Source organism: Echinops telfairi, unplaced genomic scaffold (genome assembly GCF_000313985.2).
Source record: "Echinops telfairi isolate 266 unplaced genomic scaffold, ASM31398v2 ScPeMD7_70;HRSCAF=299, whole genome shotgun sequence".
NCBI lineage: Eukaryota > Metazoa > Chordata > Mammalia > Afrosoricida > Tenrecidae > Echinops > Echinops telfairi.
This window is the reverse complement of record NW_022103968.1, coordinates 38,415,877-38,426,345: the sequence shown is the minus strand read 5'-3', so window position 1 is coordinate 38,426,345 and position 10,469 is coordinate 38,415,877. Positions and strand designations below refer to the sequence as shown.

Below are 10,469 nucleotides of genomic sequence, written 5' to 3'. Positions count from 1 at the left end.
GCATAGGCTGGTGTGCTTCTTCCATGTGGGCTTTGTTGCTTCTGAGCTTGATGGCCATTTGATTACCTTCAAGCCTTTAAGACCCCAGACGCTATACATTTCTTTTTGCATTGTAGATGTTATTGCTGGTTTGCCTACCTATATAAGATAGACATGGGAAGCAAGCCTGATGAGAAAGCAATGGGACCGAAGGTTCTAGAGGGACTTAGGGGGAGTAGGTGGCGGGGGGAAGGGAGTGGTGAGAAAACAATGTCCTAGACAGGAGAACAACTAGGGATTTAAAATCAACAACAAAGGGAATATAGAGATCCTGGGAGTACTGGAGCAACAGCAATCCATGTGGCTTGTCAGCAGGAAGGCAAAGTAGAGAGTATGTCGCCCACCTGTAGGGAGGAAGACATGAGTTCCCAGAATCCTCAGGAGAAGGCCATGCCCACACAGAGGCATCATGGACTATGACCTGATTGATAGGCTAGACTCTACCCTTTTGCAAGTTGACAGGAGATTATGTAACTGCCATGGTCAAGAACCAATGATACCGGAAGAAGCCAAGCTGCACTAAAGACATTGGTAAAAAACAAGTATCCAGGCAGTGACAGAACACCAATTTAGACACACAACAGGGGTTATTGCTGGGTTTAAAACCATAATAGGTGTGCTTCAGGGTTGAACCCTTTCATAATACTTATTCAATCTGTATGTTGAACAATTAAGCAGAGAAGCTGGATTATATGAAGAAGAACAAGGAACCAGGTTGAATAAAGGTTCATTAACTGTCATCAATATGCTGATGCCACTACCTTGCTTGCTGAAAGCGAAGATGATTTGAAGCACTTATTCAGGGAAAATATATATGAAAAAGTGACAGACTGGATTACATAGCCATAACCAAACCCACTGCCTTCAAGTTTATTCCAATTTATACAGGATTTCTGAGATGGTAAATCTTTCTGGGTGTAGACAACCTCAACTTTATTCTCTGGAGCAGCTGGTGAGTTTGACGTGCCCATGTTGGGGTTAGCTGTGGAACACTGAACCCACAGAGCCATTAGAGTTTCAGACCTTAAAGAAAATATTTTCACAATTGAACCAATAACTACATGACAATTGGGCAAGATATTGAAATTGTCAAGGATTTCATGCTACTGATCCATAACCAACACTCATGGAAGCAGCAGTCAGGAAATCAAACGAGTTATTATATTGGGCCCATCTACTGCAAACGCCCCCTTAGAACTTAAAAAGCAAAGATGTCACTTTGAGGACTTAGCTGTTCCTGATCCAAGCTCTGGTATTTCCAATCATCTTGTGTGCCTGGAAAAACTAGATGATGAGTAAAGAAGTCTGAAGAAAAATGGATACATTTGGATTATGATGTGGATGAAAGTTTTGAATATCTCAAAAGAATGCACAAGTCTGTCTTGGAAGGAGGAGACAGAATTCTCCTTACAAGCAAGAATCGTGAGTGAGACGTTGTTTTAGCTATATTGTTTATTTTGGTGTTTTTTTCCAAAGTTTTATTTTGTTTAAAATTTTTTTCAAAACCATTTTATTGGGAGTTAATTTTCCTACAAGATTATTTTGCTGATGCATTTTCTCAATTGTTTCTTCTTTATATTTTCCCATTTCTTTTCTTACTTGATGAGATTTGAATTGTGCTTGAAGATCTTTTTAACGATCTTTTTCCAGTTTGAGCTTAATGAATAAACCACCTTGCTGAGGTGAGTGTCCACGTGGGCAGTTGTGCCATCCCCGATAGCAGCCCCTGTTCAATATTGAAGACATATCACTTCCTGTAAAACTTCACTGCTTTGCCAATTGGCTGACTGTGTAGTGTCCTCATCCAACCTGAATGCCACCGTCCTTTCTGATGAGCATGGGCTGGACATTGCCTTCCTGTCTCCGTTCCTGGACAAAGGGAAAGACAACATCTTCCTGTGAATGTGGGCAGGTGCACGGAAATGACTTTTATGGTTTTGCTCCAGTCAGAAGTCACAAAGGGATTGCACATCATTTTGGAGTCGCCGTCATGAGTTTTAATTCTCTATAAAAAAAGGGCTAGACCTTAATGGCCTATCAACCGAAGCCTGAAACTGAACACATTTTGCTTTACTAGGGCATTTTCTATATTTGTTTATATGATAAGGACTTTTCTATTAATAGCACATTTGCTAGTTATTAAACTTTGTGTTCACACTCTGGAAATTCCTTTGGCTACTGTGTGAGAGAGTTAAGGCCAGACTTCTAAGTATTTCTGTGGAATTAGGGCACAGTAGATCGATAACACAATAATTCAAATATGAAGTCACCTTTTAAATGGGCAAATCAAGGTTATTTTTTAATAGACTTTCCTGTTCTTATTTAGCCCCTCTGAAATGACTGACTCTAGCTCCTCTGTCTAAAACTTGGAAATTCTGTACTGCAGAGGGGTGAGTGGGGGGTGTGGGGGTGTGGTGTCCCCAAAGCCTTCCCATGGGTGAGCTGGTTTGGGAAGTCCATGGGGGCTCTATGGAGAAGTTATTCCAAGACCAGTCTTCCTGTAACTACACTTTCAAAACTTGACTCCACCTCAACAGCCCCACCCCCACCCCTCCTTCAATTTTTGACTCCCAACAGTCCCCATCTTGCCTGCCCTCTCCCACCTAGTGGCTCATGGTCTAGGTCAATATGTGGCAAGGCCATTCTGCTCCCTAATTTGGCTGCTGTTCTGCCCAGAAAGTCTCAGACTGGGTGAAAGTCAGGGGAGCCCAGAAGGGAAAGCAGCAGGTTACAATTGCTTTCCATATAAATCCTCACCTACTGTGCCTTCAGAGTTAGCCATGAAAGGGAAATGATTTTTTTGAACTTGGGACATGTTATCAGGGACTAATTCCTGGAGGAGGATATCATGTGTGGTGAGTGAAATTTAAAAAAAAAGGAAGACCCACAATCAGATGCACTGATACAGTGGCTATCACAAGGGAGTCATTGTACTTAGCGATGAGCGTGAGGAATTGAAGGATCTGGCTGGCTGTGGTAATAATTTCTTTGGTAAGAATTACTACCAGAGCATTCCCAAGGAGCTGGAGTTTGAAGAGGTCCCAAATGTCCAATTCTTCCAAGATGCTACTCTGCTCCATTTCCCCCACCCTCAATCCTCACTTGAATATTCCCTCATGTCTCAGGCTTGCACAATTCTCTGTAACATCCAATAGACATTCCTGAAACTTTGAGGAAATGTCTCGTGATGGCGAGTGCTGTGCAGTCCCTAACCTGAGGGTCAGACAGAAGTGAGTCAAATGCCAAGTCCAGAGCCGGTAGCCAGAAATGTTCAAAACCCACAGCGGGTCTCGCTTCTACCAAAGCTCAGTCAGGAAACAGAGACCAGGACTTCTAGGTGAGGTGATGTATGCTACAGCCCTCATTTATACCCAACGAAAGACGGTGTCTTCATTCACACCCTCTGCAAGGTGAAGTCAAAGAAGTCTCCAAGGAACCAAGTGTGTGGTGTGTGGTGTGTGGCACGGTTCACATTGTGTTCTAAGGTGGAGTTTTACAGACACCCCCAAGGAAATGAAGGGTGTGGCCCCACCAAAGTCAGGTCCCCATGCCCACCCCCCACCTCCAGTCAGTCAGCATAGCTCAGAATGCCCTTCAAAATGGGACCATAGCCACAGGTGTAGACAGTGCAGAACCACACTCTATCATCTAAGGAACCATGGCTGGAAGAGCCTGTTGGCCATCACTCACTGGCTCTGCTTAGTTTTATTGTATGCAAGGTCACTCGAGTCAGACCCTACAACACCTAACTACATCAACAGGTTGGCCATATTCCCTACTATGTAGATTGGGGAGCAAAGGAAGGTAGTTAATAAGAAAAAGCGGGGGAGGGGACTGAACAAACACATCTCATACTGTAGCGAGTCTGACTCATCGTGACCTAGAGGATAAACCAGAACTGCTCCCTAAGGTTTCCAAGACTGTAAATTGTTACAGGAGCAGACACCCTTATTTGGAGTGGCTGGTAGGTTTGAACCATGAACCTTTTAGTTAGCAGCTCATCATCTAACCCACATCACCACCAGGCCTACAAAAAACAATCAAACTCATTGCCATCAAATTGATTCCTACTCAAGGCAACTCTATGGAACAGAATGGAACTGGCCCTGTAGCCTTCCCAAACTGTAAATCTTTATGGGAGCAGAAAACCTCGTGTCTCTTTGAAGGAATGGCTCAGGGTGGTTTTGACCTACTGACCTTGAGGCAGCCGTCCAACACACAGTCATTACCAGAGCTACAAGGGAATTCATAAATGAGAGATGGAAGACAGTCTTAATACCCTTCCTGCCCCGTCCTCCAGGGCTTTCTTAGACCCAGTGATATTTCTGTAGCTGGGGCTCCATGAGATTCTCTTGTATCCTCTTTTATTTCTTTTCCTAATGATTTTGTATGAATTCTGCTCCTTTCAACTGACGAGTCCAAGGAAAACACTGGATTCCTGGGAAAATATATAATTTGGCATTCATCTTTCTTGTACCTCCCCCGAAAACAGGTCCCTTTTCATGCTGTTGTGGATGAGCCTTTTCAATAGAAGCATATCAGAGATGGGGTCTATTAACTCCATGGGGCTTTGGAAAGCTATCGTTTGACCATTACTATCATCAAGGCAGCTCACCTTAATTTTTGATATTGCTATCAGAAAAATACTTAGAGATAATTGCCTCCAGTTCTCTTAAGAATGAAAGCTTCTTTGACTTGGTATTTTGCCAAGCTCAACAGCTCAGTACTGATTGGGTTCATCTTTCTTTAAAAGTGGATGATTAAAATAAGGAACACTAAAAAGTTTTTATAACTACCACAGGCAGTATTTTCCTACAAATAATGCTCATAGATGTCTTAAATTTTCTGTTTGTCTAATTGTGAACCCAAGATATTTTGGCAAAAATTACAGAACATTTGGGGATTTTTATCACATGTTGCTCTCTCAATGTTATGTACCAAATTCTGCCTTGTTTAAAGAAGTAAATATGCAGATTCAAGTCATTTTAAGGCTGTTCAACAGTTTTATTGATATATAATTCACATATCATACAATTCACTAGTTTGGTGATATTAAAAAGAGGTGTGTAATCATTACCACAATCAATTTTAGAACATTTTCTTCTGTTTTGTGCTTATTGCTGGTAGCGCCCCAATTTCCCAAAACCACCCCTGCCATGCCCCTAAGAAACTATTAATCCAATTACTGTGTCTGCAGAGCTACCTATCCTGAATTTCATATACAGAAAAACACAGAACCAAATTCTCCATCAGCTAGAGAGTTTAGTTTACATGACTGCTGAATATGTTGGATGATTCCTGTTATCACTACAGAAAACATAAGAGTCCACTATTAGCATTAGAATAGGAGAAAAACAAAAGTGTCAGGATCTTAAGAAAGTAATGACCTTTAATAATGGTTTGTGCCCTGGGGCAATCATTCCTATGCCTGAGCCCATTGATGTTGTCACTGTGTCAATCCATCTTGTCCAGTGCCTACTTTGTTTGCCACCTCTCCACTTTACCAAGCATGAAGTCCTTCTCCAGGGACTGGTCTCTCCTGACAATATGTCCAAACTTTATAAAATGAAGTCTTGCCTTTCTTGTCCCTAAGAAGCACTCTGACCTGACTTCTTCCAAGACAGATGGGTTTGTCCTTTTAGCAGACCATGGTACTTTCAATATTCTTCTCCAACCCCACAATTCAAATGCACTGATTCTTCTATGGTCTTCTTTATTCAATGTCCAACTTTCACATGCATATGATGCAATGGAGAATACCATGGCTTGGGTCATATGGACCTTAATCCTCAAAGTACCACCCTTGCTCTTCAGTACTCTAAAGGGGTCTTGTGCAGCATATTTACCGCATGCAACATGCCTTTTGATCTCGTGACTGCTCCTTCCATGAGCATTGATTGCGGATCCAAGTATGACAAAATCCTTGACAACTTCAACCTTTTCTCCATTTATTATGATGTTATCTATTGTCCAGTTGAGAGGATTTGGGTCTTCCTTACATTGAGTTGTAATCTATACCGAAGTCTACAATCCTTGATCTTCCTCAGTAAGTGCTTCAAGTCCTCCTCAGGTTCAGCAAGCAAGGCTGTGCATCTGGATACCACAGGTTGTTAATCAGCCTTCATCCAATCTTGATGCATATTCTTCTTCATATAAGGCAGTGTAACTTATGCTTTTCTCAGCATAGAGATTGAACAAGCATGGTGAGAGGAAAATCCTTTCTGGATTTTAGCCACGCAGCATCCCCTTATTCTTTTCACATGACTGCCTCTTGATCGAGGTACAAGTTATGAATGAGCACAATAAAGTGTTTAGTTCATGGCACCTAACAACAACAGCGACATCCTGGAGCAACAGAGCCAATTCACTAATTCCAGGTTGTTGTTGTTAGGTGCCAACAAGTGAGCTCTCCACTCACAGCAACTATATATGACAGAACAGAACTGCTTCGTAAAGTTCTCAGGACTAATCTTTAGGGAAGCAGACAGCCCCATCTTTCTCTCGCACAGTGTCAGGGTTAGTCGCCCACTGCATAACTGTTGGGCTCACCCTGGGCTCACCCCAAGGCCACTGAAAAACCAACCAAACAAAACACCCCCCACCAAAACTCCAACTCACTGCTATTAAATCCACTCTACAGGACAGGGTAAAACTGCCGCAAAGCTATAATTTACAAGCCCACGGACAGTATATAAGCCTCAAATCCATTTGCAGACTCCCCACGTGGATTATCCCACTGTTGAATCCCCTGTGACCAGTATAATTGGAATGTGAATATTGAACTCTCTGACTCTAGATCCTGCTTTCTTTTCACAAATATCCCATTGGCATAAGAATAATCTTCAAGAATGTGAAGGCCCATTACCTTAGAAAAGGTTGCTCTGAGTTGAAATCAACTCAATAATAGTAGGGTGGTTATGTAGAATGGCTCTTTATAGGTGCTAGAAAGAGGAAGGTGCTAGGAAGTAGGAAACTTTAACAACCAACTCTAACCTGGGGCCAGGACTGTTAAGTTTCCATATTGGCACCTTTCATGAACTCCAAGTCCTATCTGTAGATAAGAGGATATGATTTAAAGACTAAAACACAAAACAAGAAAGCAAAGATATGACTGGATCTTGTGGTATTTCTAACCCCAGTTGTTTTAGGTAGTGCCATATCACTTTCCACAATGGTTGAACATATTTACAAGCCCACGGACAGTATATAAGCCTCAAATCCATTTGCAGACTCCCCACGTGGGTTATGCCACTGTTGAATCCCCTGTGACCATAGGCTAGTGTTGTGAGTAGCCTTGCCATCAGACAGAGAACATTATAAAATGGATTCTGGCAGATGTAGTTAGGTTAAAATGTAACACCTTATCATTTGATCTCCTTTTTTGACCCATTTCGAAGTTGTTTCAGTTTTTAATATTTTCTGCTGTCTTTTCGATTAAGATTTTTCTCTGGTTTGTTTTGTCATTGTTAGGATTTTCTTGTTTGCTTTCTGTTTGTTTTGTATGGTTTTCTGTATACGAAATACAGGGTAGCTAAGTCTATAGAGATAGGAATTAGATTAATAATTACCTAGGGTCTTAGCAGAGGATGTTAGGTGATAAAGGGGAACTAGCAACAATGAGTATGCGAAGAAAATGTCTCGAAATTTGTAGTATTAAGTTTGGGGAGGGCCAGCTCCCCACCACTACCCACGGGTTCAGTAAGCACAATTGTACACTTGAGATATATAAGTATTAAATTCGTCGAGAGCATGAGCGATAGAAGATTTATTACAATAATGCAGTCAGACACATTTCATGGTAGCATTGCCAACCTTGGCCCCGCTTGGTGGTCCATGTGGAGAGAGGGGGAAGGGAAGGAGGATGGGAAAGGAAACAACAGGAGAGGAGAGGGGGAAGATAGGAGAGAGGGAGCGAGAGGAGGAGAAGGAGGGAGAGGGAGGGAGCGACCAGGGAGAGATCTCTATTGCTAACCCAGGCCTATATACCTTTTGGGGATGTGCAAGCCCACTAATTACAGGTAGGGGTTGCACTATAGGTTATACAGCAATGAGAGGGGGTGGTCTAGGGACATACATGCAATAGGAAGAGGAGGGATTGGGGTATACATGTGACAAGATGGGCGGATCCTAGATTTAGGATGGCAGCTTAATTTTGGATGCCACAGAGCCTGCTTGACCTGTTCCGGGCTCAACTGGTAGAGACCATTATCAGTAGGGTGTGAACTCCTACAGGAGCCTGTCCATTGTCCTTGAACAGCAGGGAGCGGGCCCCCTGCAGTCTGGCACCCTCAGGGAGGATGCCTGAGCATCTGACCTCCCCCCACAGAAATTGATTATGGTGCTGCTTGCACAACTCTTCTTAATATGATCAAATGGTTAAACTGTATTATATGTGAATTATATGCCAATAAAACTGTTAAAAAAGAAAAACAAAGCAACTTTAATTTTTCATAAAAATATTTTAATGTATATAAAATATTTTCTGCAGGATTTTGATCAGTGATTTTTCAATGTTGATTGTGACATAAGTGGCCACTTAAGGGTATCAGAATCACTCGAGAAACACTTTTATTCTGAATGCTGTACTGATTTAAACACTTTTGAAAATCATTGTTACTTTTGGGATTGTGTTCATATGTTTTTTGGATTAAAAAAAAAATCACAGTTTAGATGTACAAGCCACATGCATAATTGAAAAATGCTAAAAAAATTCATGAGTACTTTATATTCTGTTTTAGGGCATCAATAGGGTACCATTTTGTTCCCTTTAAACATTCTAAATGATCTCTTAAACTATACATTATTTCTCTCAAACAGTCCCATACCCTGAAATCATTTTCAAGTGTAGATATTCCCCCCCCCATTATCTGATCAGCAGTTGCAGAAAAATGATTGATTTGAATTTACTGCCACAGCCTCCCACCCCAGCAACACCCCAGTGTTGATTTCCTTTAAGAATTTAAAAAGTCATTAAAAGATTGTTTTTGCCTCCTGTTTCTTTGGGCATAAAGATAATGAAAAAAGTCTTAGAACATATAGATTTCAATTGATGTACTAATTTAAGCTAAATAACTTGTATTTCTTGTCATGCTTGGCTACCCACCTTTACTGGAACTTCAAAACAAATAACCCATTTTCTTAAATCTGAAAGCTGGTATACACATGAAGGAATTATTGAGGGCTTAAAGTTATTATACTTCAAAATGTTAGGAGAAGGTCTGTTAATTTTATGTAGCTGGTGCCCAAGGCAGGAAAGAAATCTCTTTGACATTAAAAGCTATTTGAAAACATCGGTTTGTCCTCTGTAGATGCAGCTTGGCTAGATTTTCAAAGAACTTTCAGTTTAAATAAAAGTGCATTCACAGAACAGTGATCAGAGGTTAACAATAGCCAATGCCTGAAGGTTACAATTAGGACCCACATTTCATCATTTTGTGCTTTTATTCTTTAAGCAAATTTTTAGTTTTATCTTAATAAAATCCATGAGTAAATATAAATTATGATCGCTGAAAAACTTTAGAAGGAAAACCCACACATACACCCACATGCACATCACCTTAGGATAATCCACTGATAATGACTTCTTAAACCGCTTTGAAAGTCAGGTCCTTGGCTGTTAACTGAAAGGTTGATATTTCCAGTTCACTGAGTGATTATTTGGGAGAAAGGCCTGGGGAGATGCTCCCATAAATATTGCTGCCTAGAAGGCCCTATGGAACAGTTCTACTGTAACATAAAAGTGCCCTATGTAACAGTTCTGCTATAACAGTTCTACTGTAACATGAGTCAAAATGGACTCTATGGTACCTAACAACAACTATATATATATATGGTGACACCCCCCCCAAAAAAAAAACCCAGAATATTTTTTAAAAGCTGTGTATGTAATTTTCTTTTTTCTTTTTTTTACAAAACAACCTATCACCTTCAAAGTACTCTCCATTACAATTAATACCTTTGTCAAATCTGCAATTCCATTCTCGGAAACATTTTTCCAACTCATCTGTTTGCATGGCTTCACCTCTTCTACATTTTCAAATCGCTGTCCTTTCACGACCCTCTTCACTTGCAGAAACGAAGTCACACAAGGTGAGTCGGGTGAGTAAGGTGCATGGGGAAAGAGAGGCATGCTTTTTTTGCCCCAAACTGGTGCACTGAGATGGCTGTGTGAGCAGGTGCATTGTCATGGTGGAAAAACCTGCCACAAATCAGGCCTTTTTTGTCGCACCGAGTTATGCTTTCTTTTCAGAACCTCTAAATACAAGAAAGCTTGATTAATAGTCTGACCTGGTGGAATGAACTCAAAACGCACTATGAGTCGACATTTTCATCTGTTCCATAAGTTGACGAATGTCTAGAACAAGGTTTGTCATCAATTGACATTTCATTTTTTTTGACGTGAGGAAACTACTTGTACACTTGAGTTTTCC

At 41.0% G+C, this 10,469-nt stretch overlaps 1 pseudogene; it reads right to left on the bottom strand.

The window, feature by feature from the left end:
* The window catches only part of LOC101664003, a 15,712-nt pseudogene extending 12,593 nt beyond the window's left edge, over positions 1 to 3,119 (bottom strand).
* Between the last annotated feature and the right edge of the window lie 7,350 nt (positions 3,120 to 10,469).